Here is an 18,151-nt window from a genome sequence, read left to right as displayed (position 1 = left end):
GTGCTCAGCATCGCTCGGCATCAGGGAAATCCAAATCAAAACCTCAATGAGTTACCACCTCACACCAGTCAGAATGGCTAAAATTAACAAATCAGGAAACGACAGATGTTGGTGAGGATGCGGAGAAAGGGGAACCCTTCTACACTGTTGGTGGGAATGCAAGCTGGTGCAGTCACTCTGGAAAACAGTACGGAGGTTCCTCAAAAAGTTAAAAATAGAGCTACCCTACGACCCAGCAATTGCACTACTGGGTATTTACCCCAAAGATACAAATGTAGTGATCTTAAGGGGTACATGCACCCCAATGTTTATAGCAGCAATGTCCACAACAGCCAAACTATGGAAAGAGCCAAGATGTCCATCGACAGATGAATGAATAAAGAAGATGTGATGTGTATATATATATATACATATCTATATCTATATCTATATCTATACACCCACACACACACACACACACACACACACACACACAATGGAATATTATGCAGCCATCAAAAAAAACCCCGAGATCTTGCCATTTGCAACAATGTGGATGGAACTAGAGGGTATTATGCTAAGCAAAATAAGTCAATCAGAGAAATACAGGTATCATATGATCTCACTAATATGAGGAATTCTTAATCTCAGGAAACAAACTGAGGGTTGCTGGAGTGGTGGGGGGTGGGAGGGATGGGGTGGCTGGGTGATAGACACTGGGGAGGGTATGTGCTATGGTGAGCACTGTGAATTGTGTAAGACTGATGAATCACAGACCTGTACCTCTGAAACAAATAATAAATTATATGTTTTTTTTAAAAAAAAAGGATAGTAGGAAGGGAAAAATGAAGGGGGGAATTGGTGGGGGAGATGAACCATGAGAGACTATGGACTCTGAGAAACAAACTGAGGGTTTTAGAGGGGAAGGGAGTGGGGGTATTGGTTAGCCTGGTGATGGGTATTAAGGAAGGCACATATTGCATAGAGCACTGGGTGTTATACACAAACAATAAATCATAGAACACTACATCAAAAATAAATAAATAAATAAAAATATTTATGGAATCTCTTTGCCGTGATGGTACTTTGCCTAATAGTTTAGAGCCATAGAGATTTGGTTCCTAATAAAACTCACTGTGCATTTGCAAGTTATGGTAAGAATTTGAAAGAAAGAAAGAGAGGTCTTGTGAAAGTAGAGAGCAAGTAGATGTGACCCAGGGTAGGAGGGGAGGAGCAAGTCAGATTTAGCGTACCTAAGATGAAATAACTGAGTTCTGTGCTTTGTGTTCTGTACAACATCGTAGCTGCTAGCTACCTGGCTATTGAGCACTTGACATATAGCCTGGAGTGAGTAAATTGCATTTTTAATTTTATTCGAATGTAATTAATTCAACAGCCATATGGAGACAGTAGAGCTCGAGAATTACTACCATACTCATCTGTTCCCATTCACATGGTGCTCCCCTATTCCTTTGTGTTCCACATACCATAGCCTCTTCCCCAAATACAAAGTTCTCTGGTTAAAAGTATAGTCCAGGAACCTACTGATGAATAAAAGGATGTAAGCCAAGAATTTTAATTTAAGACCATGTAGGCCTTTCCATCTCACCACTTAACTAGAGGTTATCTCAATTGGCATCTTGGGGAGAGAATAAAAAGGAGGAGGTGAAAGTAGACTGGGGGAAGACAGGGGAGAAAGAAAAATTAGAATTCTTTATGTTATCCCCTGATAGTTTTACAGAACCTTGTTTCCACTCTGGGTAAGAGACCTAGTGATGTAGACTATTTATCTAATGCACATGTATAAATTTAACTTAGAAATGAAGTCAGAGACACAAAGTTACAGGACTCTGATAATGATGGATTTCAAGCATCTCTCCAGTGAGAGCTGGAAGATACACTTTGCTACATAGTTCTAATGTCATCCTGAAAGGATGTCTCCCTACAAATGTTTTGGAGTATAATCACTCTTGTCTAAATGAACAGTGGTTATTAAAGGTCCTATCTCTTTCCTGTTTGAGCTATAACTTAATGTCCAAGTTAAAAAGCCTGAATTGTGCTTTTGCAAAAACAGAAACCAAGTCTTTCTACAAATTGTTAAAAAATTACAGTAAGAAAACTGTAAGTAAAATTTAGCTCAGGGATACTCAAATGTGCATAAAGTTGGATGTGACATTCTGATCTTCTTTTTCAGTTTTGGAAATCAGCACATTTCATAGGTCTAGAAACTATTAGTAAATGAATTTGTTTAAATGAGTGGCATTACATTGTTGTGTATTCAGAAGTGGGGGTGGGGGAGGAACAAGGATGAGGAGAAGGCAGAGTTAATCAAGCTTCATTCTGTCGTTGCTTAGAAAGACCTATAATACTAATTAGCTTATTTATTAACATATTAAGAATATATTATGTTAGCTATTATTAATTATCAGTCACTTATTTAATTCATCATTAACTTATTCAGGTTTGTGGTTATTACAGAGTGTGCAGGGGTGATGAAGATCAGGGTTTATCACAGAAAAATAAACATCCATGTGAAGAGGGAAATGGCACGTGATCATTTAGGACAGAGGACGGTCTCCTGCAAAAGACCAAGAAGCAGGTGGAGGCCACTCACAGTGCTTGTGCCTGAGGACATGAGACCTGAACTGAGCTCAGAAAGTGCCTGGGAAGATGGAGGCAGGAGAGAGTAGAGGTTTCTAAGCATAATAAACAAGTTATGCAAAAGCCAAGAGGTAATAGATTTTGCATTTGATTTAGATCCTGGTAAACAGTTCATTATGGCTGCCATGTAGACTGTGAGAAACATAAAAAGGAGAAAGAGATGAATTTGGAGATGGAGGCAGTGACTAGATAATGAAAACCCTTGTAACACGAAAGGGCTTGGGGGCCACCTGGGTGGCTCAGTGGGTTAAGCGTCTGCCTTTGGCTTGGGACATGATCCCAGGGTCCTGGAATCAAACCCTGTGTTGGGCTCTCTGCTCAGTGGAGAGCCTGCTTCTCCCTCTCCCTCTGTCTGCCACTCCCCCTGCTTGTGCTTGCTTGCTCTCTCTCTCTCTCTTTCTGTCAAATAAATAAAATAAATAAAATCTTTTAAAATAAAATAAAGGGCTTGGTGTTTATCTTAAAAGTACTGTGTAGAGGATATTTTAATTTTTGCCATCCTAGAAGGATTTCTTTTAGAAAATGTTTCATCATCCATCCTATGGAACATTAGTAACACCATCAGCCATGAACCATGAGAATTTGAGATGTTCATTTTGTGATCCATTGGGTACCTGCCCATGGAGGCCTCCAATAATTAGTTTGATATGTGAGCTTGACTGAAATATTTTTGACTACTACCAAGGTGTTTAGTATCTCTGGCAAGTATAACTGTCAGATTTGCAAACAAAAGTATGCAAATGGAAAAAAAATACAACTTTACAATATGTACTATGAGATATAAAGAAAGCTCTTCTCAGAGTTGCATAGGATGAAACAAAAAGTTTTGCCTGAGGGTTGGGCAGGTCACAGCCTCACTGATAAGGTGCCATTTAGCTGGACCTTGACAGAAGGATGCTATCTATAAACCTATTACCTATCTCTGTATCTATGTATCTATCTATTATCCACCCACCCATATATACATAAATACATACATACATATTTTTTTTAAATAGAGAGAGTGAGCCATTCCGAAGCAGCATCACATACAAAGGCATCTAGTCATAAAAGAGATTGGTACCTAGAGATGTTATCCACTAGGAAATGAGGAGTCTACATAAATGTTTGTAAAAAGGAACAGCATATATAGATTTGTGTTTTCCAACAGTAGCTCTCATAGGAGTATGGGAATTGGTTGTAATAAAGAGAAACTACTGATAAGGCATATATTTTTGAGAGTTAAAGTAAAATGTAATGAGGGAGTAGTCTACTGGTTCTGTAAACTTTTTGTTTTCTTTCTCCCCTAAAAATAATTTGGGTAGGCATTTAACAGCACAGATGTCCAGACCTCACTCAGAAATTCTATTAATTTTAATGTCATAGATTAATTCCTAGTAGATAAAAGCAGTGGCAGATTTAACGACAGAAATGGCCAAATTTGTTACATTTCTGTTTGCTATATTGAGTATTCATTCATTTTTCTAATATTTTAATCACTTACTATGTATAAAGCATTTTCCCAAAAGCTGGGGATACAAATTTAATGCCATGAACTTGGTCCCAAATACTTTATGATCTAAATGTTCTTTTTCTCACAGTATGGTCTATAGACAACCTATATCAGAATCACCTGAGGAGCTTGATAAAAATACACATTCCTATACCCCAACCCAGACCAAATTAATCAAAATTTGGGCAGAGGGAGATAAAATTGACATCTACAGGTGCCTCAAGTAGGTCTAATATATGTTAAGTTTGAGAATAATTGATCTAATGTGATGACAGGATTCGGGGGTGAATATTGGGATATATCAAGGTTGTTACAAGTGGTACTTAGAGAAAATAGGTGGATGGTGATTCTATTAACTGAAATTGAGATTAGAGGAGATCATGTCATCACCGGGAGAAGATAAAATATTCTGAAGTATTCTCAATTAGATGAATCCAGGAGAATGTTGGAAATAGATATTTGTCATTTAGGAAAATACCAATAATTATTCAGGTATCATCAGTGCAAAGATTATCATTGAAACCACGGAGATTGGTAATATTACTCAAGAAGGATATTCTTGAGTATGGTAAAATATTTTTAAAAATTTTTTAAAGAATAAAAAAAAAAGATACTCAGGAAAACTCATACTCCAAAGCTAGCAGAGAACACAATGTAATCAGAAGCAAGTAAGGCAAATGAGGCATTTCAAAGTCCGTAAGTCAACATTTGAAGAATTGCTGTCCTGAGCCCTAGTCAGACTAAGAGACGCTCATGATGACATCAAGACAGGATTCTCCATTGCTTATTCCATCATTTTTGTTGACTTCACTGTCTACCACATTCTCTTCTGTGGCTCCATTAAGACTCCAGCATCTACAGATCTCATATTCTCTCAGATCCATAAGCTCTAGTGCAGAGAGAGGCTACTCTCTCCCAGTGAATAAAAGAGGTTCCGGCCCTGTCTCTCATCGGTCCAAGTATGTCCCATGCCCACACATCAACAAATCACTTGGAACAGGCAAGTAAAATACACTGATTGTCTTAAGTCATTCCGAACCCAGCTACAGGCCCAGAGGTAGGGTTAAATTCCATCACAACCACCACTACAACCACCAAATCATATGACCTGAGATTCAGAAACAGGACAGATTTGAAAGAAAGTGTGTAAGAGCCTTAGGAAGTAGGAATGTAGATTAAGTAATCATATATGACAAAAATGTCAACTTCATTGGGTATTAATGTTATAGCTCACAGCTCATTGTTTAAGGAATATAACTTCCTTGTGTTTCTGAAAATCAGGATATCACTTTTCTGCCCTCAGTCTCCTGTTCCTCTTCCACTCACTATTATTCTTCAAAGATCAGTGGCTTGGCAACGTAATTTCATACTTATTTCAGCACCCTGGGAAGTCACAAATCCTGACTGGGCTCCTTGAACTCATTTAAGACCTCTATTTTGGTGTCATTAAAATGTATACACACATCTAACTGTGAGATGCATTAAATATAACTACTCATTTCCATGATCATTCAAGGTTTTGCATTGTACTAAATAAGACCCACTGATTTTTTTTTTTAACTTCTCTCTGTGCTTTGTTCATGGAAGAATGGTGCTTAAAGGGCAGCCTTAGATAATTCACATAGCTAAAGGTCATGAAGTTGGAAAAGGAAGAATGATAGAGTTGCTCATAAGTGAAGGCAAGTAATATCAAGTTGAGGCTATTTGAGTGTAAAGAATTCATTGAACAATGAATAGGAAGAGAAAGTTTGATAGAAAAAATATATATATCTTAAATGTTGGTACATTATAGCTATTAAAAAGTAAGTATTGTAAAAGAAAAAAATTCATATATTTATACTCATGGAAAAAATATTGGAGATCAAAATACTAAAATGATAATAAAATTATATGGCATAATTATTTTATTCTTTATACTTTCCTCTATTTGCCAAACTTTCTAAGCACATATTACAAGATTATATTAAAAGAAGATAAATGTTTGTTTTTTATTCTTTTCTACCTCTCCCATCAAAAACATTAAATTTTATTTGCTTAGCCCTCTGATTTTTCTTAAAAAAAAAAAAAAAGGGCACAACATCTTGAAGCCATATCTCAAGGCTCCTGTCTGAGTTAATCCAGAAAAAGAGTTAAAAAAAATAAAAATGTACAATGGTTGCTCCATTGTTTTCCAGAGCTCAGTGACTCAGGAACTTCAGCTATCCAGAAAATGTCTGGTAAGCTACAGAGAAATGACAGCAAAAACATGGGAAGGTATAAGGTATTTTGTTATACATAAACAATGCATTTTAAAATTCTATTGGCTTTGAAAAAAATTATCATATGAAATATAATTTGTTATTTTTTGCCTGTAATTTTTTTTTTTAAGATTTTATTTACTTATTTGACAGAGAGAAAAACAGCAAGAGAGGGAACACAAGCAGGGGGAGTGGGAGAGGGAGAAGCAGACTTCCCGCGGAGCAGGGAGCCCGATGTGGTGCTCAATCCCAGGACCCTGGGATCATGACCCGAGCCGAAGGCAGATGCTTAACTACTGAGCCACCCAGGCGCCCTCCCCTGTAATATTTTTAATAAATTTATACTGAATTCTGAATGACCAAAATTTTTTAAAAAGTAATAATACAAAAATCACGTATAAATCAATTCTAAACAAAAAGAAACAGGGTTTTCCTTTAGGTCCATATATGCTTGATCAGGAGGTCAATTGAGATATGTTCCTTACTACCCTTGTCCCTCCTTGCCCTGTCTTTTCTCTCTCTTTTTTTTTTTTTAAGGATTTTATTTATCTGTCAGAGGGAGAGAGAGAGTGTGCACAAGCAGGGGGAGGGGCAGGCAGAGGGAGAAGCAGGCTCCCTAAGCAGAGAGCCTGATGCAGACTCCATCCCAGGACCCTGGGATCATGACCTGAGCTGAAGGCAGATGCTTAACGGACTGAACCACCCAGGTGCCCCCCTGTCTCTCCTCTTGCACACATTTCAACACATTTGCCACTCTTTGGCTACCTTTTTTTTCCCCCATTATAAATCTCCTAAGAATACTTTTTAGACATATTTTTCCTAATCATCCTCCATGAAATTTTAATACTATAGGAATACCATATATCTGTTCATTGACTGTTTATCTGTGATTTATACATAACAAGAGGAAGATTTTTTTCTGCCCCCTCAGAGCCAGTTTTCACACCCCTGGAGTGAATATCACTCCCATTGAGAATGCATGTCCTAGAATATTTCTCAAAAGAAAGGCTACTGGTATTTAGAGACATAGAATTTTTCATTGTACAGGAATGACCCACAGATTATAGAATCCTTAGCTCCCTTGGACCCTGCTCAATAAATATCAGCAATATTTGTAGTCATTGTGATAATAAAAAAAAATGCTTCCTAAGAAAAGAAACAAAGTTTCCTAACAGAAGCATTCCAGATAATATATGTAGATTCTCCATATCCAGGAAGTGGAGCTTCATCCCTCCACCACTGCTGTTGGACAAGATTTATGATTGGTTTCCAATGAGTTGAGTAACTTTATGGTGGAAGAACCTGGTACACATCATCTTAATCATGTGATAAAGCATATTATTCACCAGTACTGTCATGTGGATATCATGTACCCCTAAAACTGTCTGATGAGAAGGGCACTTAGTCTCTGTGATACTTTTTCAAAAAAGATATAACTCTGATCTATTCATGAAAAAACATTAGAAAAATCCAAATTGAGGGGCACCTGGGTGGCTCAGTCGTTAAGCATCTGCCTTCGGCTCAGGTCATGGTCCCAGGGTCCTGGGATCGAGCCCCACACTGGGCTCCCTGCCAGGTGGGAAGCCTGCTTCTCCCTCCCCCACTCCACCTGCTTGTGTTCCATCTCTTGCTGTGTCTCTCTCTGTCAAATAAAATAAAATCTTAAAAAAAAAAAAAAGAAAAATCCAAATTGAGGCGCCATTCTATATAATATCTGATCAGTCAGTACTATTAAAACTGTTAAGGTCACAAATAATAAAGAAAAGCAGAGTAATTGTACAGACCAGATGACACAAAAGTGACATAATCATTTAAGGCAAGTAATAAACTAATTTAGATCTTGGAACAAAAAGAGGGCATAAATTGAAAAACTGGTGACATCCTAATGAAATCTGAAATTTAGTTAATAGTAATGCACCAGTGTTAGGTCTGACAAATGGACTAGGGTAATATAAGATATTAACAATAGGGGAAATTAGGTGAGAGATACATGGAATTCTCTGTGCTAACCTTACAAAAAAAATTTTTTTTGTAAATCTAAAATTATTCAAAAATAGAAAGTTTTATTTTTTTTTAATGCCACCCTCCAGACACACACGGACACTTCCAGACACTCCCTCTGAGTAATATTGCCCTGAATGGAGAAGAGACTATTAGACCAACCTTTTTTAAAAATGCATATTCAATCATGTCACTTCCTTGCCAAAATTCTTAAATGACCATCTCCCCTTATTTATCACATTAGACCCACACGACACAGTTTGTGATGACCTTTTCAAACTCATCTCTCTCGACCACACCTCAGGTGCCCTTTCCTTACCTCACTACCCCTGGCTCCTTGCATTTCTCCAAGCGCATTTGCCGGTTCATGCTTCTGTGCCTTCACACTACCTCATATCATGCTAGTCGACATGACTTAGAAATAGATTACAATGAAGATTTGTCTGAGTTTAAGGAAGAGTAAATGGGCCAAGGAGAATGGCTGTTTGTGTTCATTTTAGTTATTCCCCGCTACCTACAATAGTCATCCTGTCTGACAGAATCTTTTGATCAACGATCTAGTCACGTAGATTATTGCTTGCTTGAAAAATGGCCTGTGGTGCCCCAGGAATGAACTAGAGATGGAGCGGCCCATAGTACGTGCGGTCTCAGACCTCGCTATTCTGCGGCTCAGCTATGTTCATAGCAAAACGTTGACAGATGGCTCTCAGAAATAATACATTTAATTTAAGCATTTGTTTGTTGTGATAATGAGAGGATGGTCATGATTAAAACAGGTTTAACCTCTCAGGAGATGGGAACTAAAACATAACTTGTGTGAGCAGCAACAGACGGGATTTGTTTTGTTTGTTGTAAAGACATCAGTTAGTAAGATATATCGGTTTATTATCTTTGCATCCTCTCTGATCCATAAAGAATTTGAATCTTTATGGATTCAATGAAAGATTCACATTGAATGAGTATCAAAACAGGACTGATTGCTTAGCCATCATTTTTTGAAGTAGAATTATGTATGGGTCCTATGGCTTTAATAAATAATGTTCTTGCACTCTTACTCTCTCCCCCAAAAAGTTCCATTTAAATAAATACCTAGTTAAATAAAAGTTAATATTCATAGGTCAGGAGATTATTTGTTGTTTGCAAACACTAGAGTACATTTCTATGAAATATTAAAACTTAATTTTTGAAATAGGTCTATACCTTCCTTCTCAAGCTGTCAAATGAGTAAAATTATTGAGTACAGATGTTTAGCTGTAGGAAAGTCCTTTTCTGGGATGCTAAAACACAGAAGGCAGAAAGCAATGCAGGATCAACGTGTGCTGACTCACTCACCCTGGAAAAGATGAAGATGCAGCATGATTAAATAATTAGCTTGGTTTCAGAGACATGAAAGTCCAATGATTTTAACCAATACTAAGGTTGTTCATAGCTATAAACAATCATTAAACAAGCTATATATAAAAGAACAGTAAAGAAGCAAGGTTCAGATTTGTGGGAAAGGAGTAAAATTCATACCTCCCATTCTTGGTAGACTCATATCTGTCAGTATGGGTAGAAATCTACTCTGACTACCCAGTGTCACCAAAACTAAAAACCCCACTAGAGACCAATGACCTAGAAAAGCTATTACGTAAAATACTGCACTGCTATCTCTCTACATATCCTCTTGCTATCCAGTAACTTCTATATTATTGGCTAAGTTAGCTGGAAACTTCCAGTTCTGCCAGTCTGTAGCCATAATGCCACCATATCAGAAAAAAATAGGAAGGAAAAAAATAGGAAGAAAAAAAGGAAACTCATTAGAAGTTAGTTAATTAGAAAAATGAAGATTAAAATTGTTGAAGAAATAGTTCTTCTTTTAGTAATGACAAAGTCGCTTGTATTAGACTAATCATCTCACAGATGGCAATTATAAAATCTTGACCAAAAAAACCCCAACTATAAGAACATACTAGAATAAGAGAAAAAGTGGTCAGAAAACAAAGGAAAGAAGGAAACTGCACAGAGTAAATTTCATGTTTATGTGACCTGAGTGTACATTTCATTTTACCCAGGACTGTGTGGCTGGACTTTAAGCAGAAATCCACAGACTTGCAGTCTTGAAAAATGGAAGGATGGAGTTTGAGTCTGTCAGAGTATGTGGAGTGTGAAAGAGAAATCCCAGAATGGTGGGAACCACAGAGGAGAATATTCAAAACCTGCTCAATACCTTCACCCAGATCCCTGGCTAAGTCCTGAAAGTAGGCATACTAATGCATTAGAGATGCCATGTTTTCCAGTGAAAACAGTACCTGGGAGACTGGGAGGAAAAAGAAAGGAAGAAAGGAAGGAAGAAAGAGCGAGAGAAAGAGAGAGAGAGAGAATGTATGTGTGTGAGGGAGAAAGAAAGAAAGAAAGAAAGAGAAAGAAAGGAGAAAGGAAGAATGAACCTTAGGTATTTCATTTGCTGCCTATTTCAGAGGAGATATAATTTGGAGTCTGAGTATAGCCATAAAGTTTTTTCTAAACTGCTAGGAAAAAAAAAGTCAACATTGTTCAGAAAAAGAGAACAGAATCTGAAGCCTCTCCAGAATATATCACCGGCAAAGGCCTGTAAACAATTAAAAAAATAGGGACGCCTGGGCAGCTCAGTCGGTTAAGCATCTGCCTTCAGCTCAGGTCATGATCCCAGGGTCCTGGGATTGAGTCCTGCATCGGGCTCCTTGCTCAGCGTGGAACCTGCCTCTCCCTCTGACTGCCTCTCCCCCTGTTTGTGCTGGTTCTCTCTCTCTCTCTGACAAATAATAAATAAAATATATAAAAAAATAAAAAATACTAGACTTGCACAGACACAGAAAAATGTAACCCATGGTCCGGGGGAAAAAAATAAAGAATAAAAACTGATAACTAAAAGACTCAGATGTTGGTATTTGCAGATAAGGACTTTAAAGCACTTACTATAAATATGTGTAATAACTCAAAGATAAGTTGGTTAAAATGGATAAATAGATGGGGAATAATAAGAGGAACACAGAAACAATAAAAAGCACTAAATGAAAATTCTAGACCTATACAATACAATATCTGAATTAAAAAATAATCCCCCACATGGGCTTGTGATCAATTTTGAGATAGTAGGAGGAAGGGTCAGTGAACTTTAAGATAGATCAATACAAATATAAATTATCCAAGCTAAAAGACAGAAAAACTGTCTTTTACCAAAAAAAAGTAATATAACATCAATGAATACAAAAACATATGAAGCTGTATAAAATATATGTAATTTGATCTCAAAAAGGAGAGAAGAGAAAGAATGGAACTGAAAAAACAAACAGAAGACCACTTCAAAGAATAATTTTAAAAATTCCAAAAATTTTGTGGAACACACTAAGTTAAAATAAAACAAAACACAGAACTCATAAAACACTGAACAAGAGAAGAACAAAGGCAGAGGTACCTGGGTACACCAGAGTCGAAGACTGAAAACCAAAGATAAAGGTTACATGACCAAAGAAAAGGGTCAGTTATACTTAACTAATGAAAGGCAATAAGAACCCAGACAGAGGATCTCATAATCAGAGATACTGAAGTTCTCACCAATTCTTTAAGAAATAAAGAGAACTATCATACTATATAGCATTTCGACTTTATTATTTCATATAACATGGCCAGATCCAGAAGGGAAAAGTGAAATCACATTACATACATGCAAACAACAATATGGAATCGTCAAAATTCTAGATCTTGAAACTATACCCTTTCAAAAGAAAAGCAAATTCAGGCCATGTCACAAGAGAGGAATTGTCAAACAGACCTACATTATAAGAAACACTAAAGGACTATCTTCTGGCTAAAGGGAAATGGCACCAGATAGAGGCATGGATCTAAAGGTAAAAAAAATATGAATATCAGCTATGGTGGATATGTGCGTAAATATAAAAAATAACATATATTTTCTTCTCCTAACTGCTATATGAGATATAGGTCTACCAATTACCATAAGATATATAAACCCCAGCATATCATGGGGATTATATGCTATAGATCTGCTATACTATATATGACAATAACAATGCAAAGAATGAGGGACAAATAGGAATATACAGTTACAGTGTCTTTTCCATTTCATATGACATAAAATTAACTCTGAGTGGACTGTGATTAGTTAAGTATTTTAAACAACCACATAAATAATTATACAAAGTTATGCACCAACAGTGCCTTCAATAATAAAAACAAAATTAAAACTACATTTTTATTCAAAATTCAGACATACAATAAGGCATAACTATGCAACAGATACTGGGCTAGATATTAGGTATCCTTGTTAAAAAGAGTAGGAAGGAAACCAAATAGTGAGAAAACAGAAGGAAGAATATGGCAGAGAAGAAGTGGTTGCTCTCTTTCTAAAACAGTTACTCAGGACATATGAAAAGTTCACCAGATTTATTTAAGCTACAGATTACTGTGGTGGTTAATAAAACCAACAAGAGATCAATGATGCCATTATTTATGCCATGAGAAGGAAATTGATGAGATGAAAAGTATCACTTTCTGCCAGTAGGGAATTTGGAAGAAAAAAAAATTAATCCCGGTAAAGCAGAAGGACAGCCATGCAAAGTTCAATCAAAATGATTCAGATTTCTGGATATGGCCACAGATTCTTGGCAATAATATGTTTGTGAAAGGATGTGGGAAGTCTTATTCCAAGATAGAAAGAATATATTTGAGCATAGCCTTACTGACATGACATGACATTTATAAAGTAAATATAAAGCTACTTATCATGGAATAACCAGAATGACATGTATAAAAATATAGTGCAGAATAGAGATGGTTATTTCCATAATAAAACCATTAAGGAAAAAAATTAGGAAGGCAGGCAAAAACAAGTCATAATCTGAGCTAGTACTATATGAATATTAAATAAAGCAAACCTGGTATTTTAATACAAGTTGGTAATTGAACATGGTATGTCTCTCTGTCTCTCTCTTTCCCTTTATAAAATACCAACTGTTTGAAGTTTGAAAGACTGACTTGCCATATCCCACAGTTAATTCACTAGTTTGTATACATGACTGTTTTGAAAATTTAACAAAAAAGTCATGTTAAACAACTTAGCACGGTGCATGAATGTTACATTAACCAAACGAAGGGTTTTTGTTAATGTTTTATCATCATCATCATCATCATCATCATCAATAACAGCAGCAGCAGTCTCTGTAGAGGAGAGAACATACCCAATTAATCAACTATAGAAATAGGAATATCTTGATTCATTAACAACATTTATTAAGGGCCTACAAACCAGTCCCAGCCTGTTTGAAAAATGTTGTGGGGGCAAGTACGGTTGGGGCAAAGTAAATAATCAGTTATACTTAACTAATCAAAGGCAACAAGAACCCAGACAGAGGATCTTATGATTAGAGATACTGATGTTCTCACCAATTCTTTAAGAAATAAATAGAACTATCATACCAATAGCATTTCAACTTTATTATTTTCATAAAATGTGGCCAGATCCAGAGAATTTGCCATTCTCAGTCAGTAGTCCATCCTTCTCCTCAAATTCTGATGCCTGTCTAAACTTAATTCTTCATCCAGCATTAGAATCACCCAAAATGTTTCCCGAACATTCAAACCATGTTTAGAATAGAATGGGTTGAGGGGAAGCATAGGAGTAACAATTATAGTTGACCCCTGAACAACCTGATAGTTAGGGGCACTGACTCCCACACAGTGGAAAATGTGTGCAAAACTACTGACTCCCCAAAAATGTAACTCCTAATAGCCTACAATTGACTAGAAGCCATAAGATAACATACCCAGGAGATTAATATATATTTTGCATGTTATATGTACTATATACTGTATTCTTTTTTTTTTTAAAGATTTTATTTATTTATTTGACAGAGAGAGACAGAGTGAGAGAGGGAACATAAGCAGGGGGAGTGGGAGAGGGAGAAGCAGGCTTCCCGCGGAGCAGGGAGCCCGATGCGGGGCTTGAACCCAGGACCCTGGGATCATGACCTGAGCCGAAGGCAGCCGCTTAACGACTGAGCCACCCAGGCGCCCCTATATACTGTATTCTTACAATAAAGTAAGCTAGAGAAAAAAAGTGCAAAGAAAATCATGAGGAAGAGAAATACATTTATAGTACTATATTGTGCTTACCAAAAAAACACAAAAAACAAAAAACAACTGTGTATTAGTGGAACCATGAGGTTCAAATCCATGTTTTAAGGGTCAACTATACTTAAATTCCAGTAAGTTTCAGAGACTTTTTTTTATCAGTACTGTTTATCAACTTATTTAATCATCACAAGACTTAGAGGTAGAAATGAGTATCTTTATTCTACAGATAAGGAAATCAGAAATTAGAGAGGTTCAGAATCTTGTCCAAGGACACATAGCTAGTAGGCAAAGGGATGAAAAGGGGAACTCCAGTCTGTGTAACTCATAGTCAGATTTCCACTCTAGCACCATTACCTCCCTCACCTACAAGAGATCCGTGATCGTGATCCATTACACAGAATTATTGAGTCATGTAGGTGGTTAAGTATTTAAACCTTTATGGCAAAGTTCACTTGATGCATCATAATTAGCAACAGAGATTAGCTAATCAAAGTACTAATGATAACCTAATTGGTGCAGTGTTTGACTGCTTACAAAGCACTTTCAGGTAATTATATAGTTTGATTCTTATAACAATGATGTGTGGCAGGGATTTTCCTCCTAACTTTACAGGTGAAGAAATTAAGGCTCAAAGAAATTTATTGACTTTCCCCAAAGTCATTAAACTTCTAAAGATGTAAAGTTGGGAAATGAATGAATTCCAGCTCATTATCTTATGTTTTTCAAATACAACATATGCCACCATCCCACATGATGAGATGATCAAGAGCAGGGTTCTTAGGAGTCCTTCCCATGTTCAGAAATGACATGTGGTGCATTCCTTCAGTGGGTAATCACCCTTCCACCTGCAATCTTAGATCCTAGTTGTGATTCTGGTCTCTTCTCCATGGAAAACATTCTTGAAAGACCACTGCATTGCCCTGTGAATATAGATTTGTGTCTGACTTCTTTCATGCTCTGTACCACCTGAGAACACTTTTGTGATCTTAAAGGAAACACTGAAAGCATTTTCTGCTGTCATCTCCCATCCATAGTTTCTGTAACATGCCATAAAAGGAACTTTTCTTTTTTGTTTCACTACAAAAGCTGTGCATTTTAGCTTATTGAGCAATTTTCCATACTTTATATATTTTCCATACTTTATAGTAGGCTTCTACTGCTCAATAAAACAACACACATAGAACTAAGCATTTTATCTCCTAGTTTGATTTCTAAGACTGGTTTCAAATAACTGATGTATTATTAGAGTAATGTAAAATACTAGGAGACTGTGACAGAATTAAATCATATAATAAAGGGAATTTGATATCTACTTCCCTGTCTTCTTTACTTGTCCAAACAAAATTTCCAATTAGTGGATGTGAATTTTGGTAACAGGTAAGTCCTAGTTGAGCAAAATATGGTTGCTTAACCTTGTTTCTTGAAAAAAGAGAAGAAGGAAAAGGGAAAGGAAAAAACTTTGGTTAATATTTTGGAATTTTATTTTAGAATTTTATTTAATTTTATTTAGAATAAAAATGCTCTGTTACATTTTGTATATCAAAGACCACTCACAAAAAGATATGGCCTAGTAGTTTACCCTCTTGAGAGCAGTAAATGTCAAAACAGTAAATGAAATAGAGTGGTTTCAGATTTGGATTTTGTACTTTGGTCTATCTTAAAAAGTAGGGGGACTTAAATAATGTCATAAATGTTCTAGACCCTCACTTGCTTATCTACAGGTGAAGAAAATTTCACCTTCTCTATACCATTATTGTGAAGATTAGATGTAATAAATGATAGATTCTGTTATTTATTACACTCTTTATATTTATTCAGTACATTCTGTCATTATGTGTGATGGTTAAAGAATTATTATCTGTTTTGGAACACATATAAAAAAAGATTTGTTCTAGAATATATAAAGAATTCCTATAGATGCATAAAAAGACAACTGATTTTTCTTTCATTATGTTATGTTAATCACCATACATTACATCATTAGTTTTTGATGTAGTGTTCCATGATTCATTGTTTGCATATAACACCCAGGGCTCCATGCAGAACGTGCCCTCCTTAACACCCATCACTGGGCTAACCTATCCCCCCAACCCCTACCCTCTAGAACCCTCAGTTTGTTTTTCAGAGTCCATAGTCTCTCACGGTTCATCTCTCCCTCCGGTTTCCCCCCCTTCATTCTTCCCCTCCTGCTATCTTCTTCTTCTTTTTTTTTTTTAATATATAATGTATTATTTGTTTCAGAGGTACAGGTCTGTGATTCAACAGTCTTACACAATTCACAGTGCTCACCATAGCATACACCCTCCCCAATGTCTATCACCCAGGCACCCCATCCCTCCCACCCCCCACCACTCCAGCAACCCTCAGTTTGTTACCTGAGATTAAGAATTCCTCTTATCAGTGAGGTCATATGATACATGTCTTTCTCTGATTGACTTATTTCGCTCAGCATAATACCCTCCAGTTCCATCCACGTTGTTGCAAATGGCAAGATTTCATTCCTTTTGATGGCTGCATAATATTCCATTGTATATATATACCACTTCTTCTTTACCCATTCATCTGTCGATGGACATCTTGGCTCTTTCCACAGTTTGGGTATTGTGGACATTGCTGCTATATACATCGGGGTGCACGTACCCCTTCGGATCCCTACATTTGTAACTTTGGGGTAAATACTCAGTAGTGCAATTGCTGGGTTGTAGGGTAGCTTTATTTTCAACTTTTTGAGGAACCTCCGTACTGTTTTCCAGAGTGGCTGCACCAGCTTGCATTCCCACCAACAGTGTAGGAGGGTTCCCCTTTCTCCATATCCCCACCAACATCTGTCATTTCCTGACTTGTTAATTTTAGCCATTCTGACTGGTGTGAGGTGGTATTTCATTGAGGTTTGGATTTGGATTTCCCTGATGCCGAGCTATGCTGAGCACTTTCTCATGTGTCTGTTGGCCATTTGGATGTCTTCTTTGGAAAAATGTCTGTTCATGTCTTCTGCCCATTTCTTGATTGGATCATTTGTTCTTTGGGTGTTAAGTTTAATAAGTTCTTTACAGATTTTGGATACTAGCCCTTTATCTGATATGTCATTTGCAAATATCTTCTCCCATTCTGTCGGTTGTTGTTTGGTTTTGTTGACTGTTTCTTTTGCTGTGCTAAAGCTTTTTATCTTGATGAAGTCCCAATAGTTCATTTTTGCTCTTGCTTCCCTTGCCTTTGGCAATGTTTCTAGGAAGAAGTTGCTGCGGCGGAGGTCGAAGAGGTTGCTGCCTGTGTTCTCCTTTAGGATTCTGATGGACTCCTGCCTCACACTGAGGTCTTTGAACCATTTTGAATCTATTTTTGTGTGTGGTGTAAGGAAATGGTCCAGTTTCATTCTTCTGCATGTGGCTATCCAATTTTCCCAACACCATTTGTTGAAGAGACTGTCTTTGTTCCATTGGACATTCTTTCCTGCTTTGTCAAAGATGAGTTGACCATAGAGTTGAGGGTCCATTTTTGGGCTATTCTGTTCCATTGATCTATGTGTCTGTTTTTGCACCAGTACCATACTGTCTTGATGATGATAGCTTTGTAATAGAGCTTGAAGTCTGGAATTCTGATGCCACCAGCTTTGCTTTTCTTTTTCAACATTCCTCTGGCTATTTGGGGTCTTTTCTGGTTCCATACA

The sequence above is a fragment of the Neomonachus schauinslandi genome, chromosome 16, assembly GCF_002201575.2.
Source record: "Neomonachus schauinslandi chromosome 16, ASM220157v2, whole genome shotgun sequence".
In the NCBI taxonomy this organism is placed as follows: Eukaryota; Metazoa; Chordata; class Mammalia; order Carnivora; family Phocidae; genus Neomonachus; species Neomonachus schauinslandi.
Note: the sequence above shows the minus strand (reverse complement) of the source record.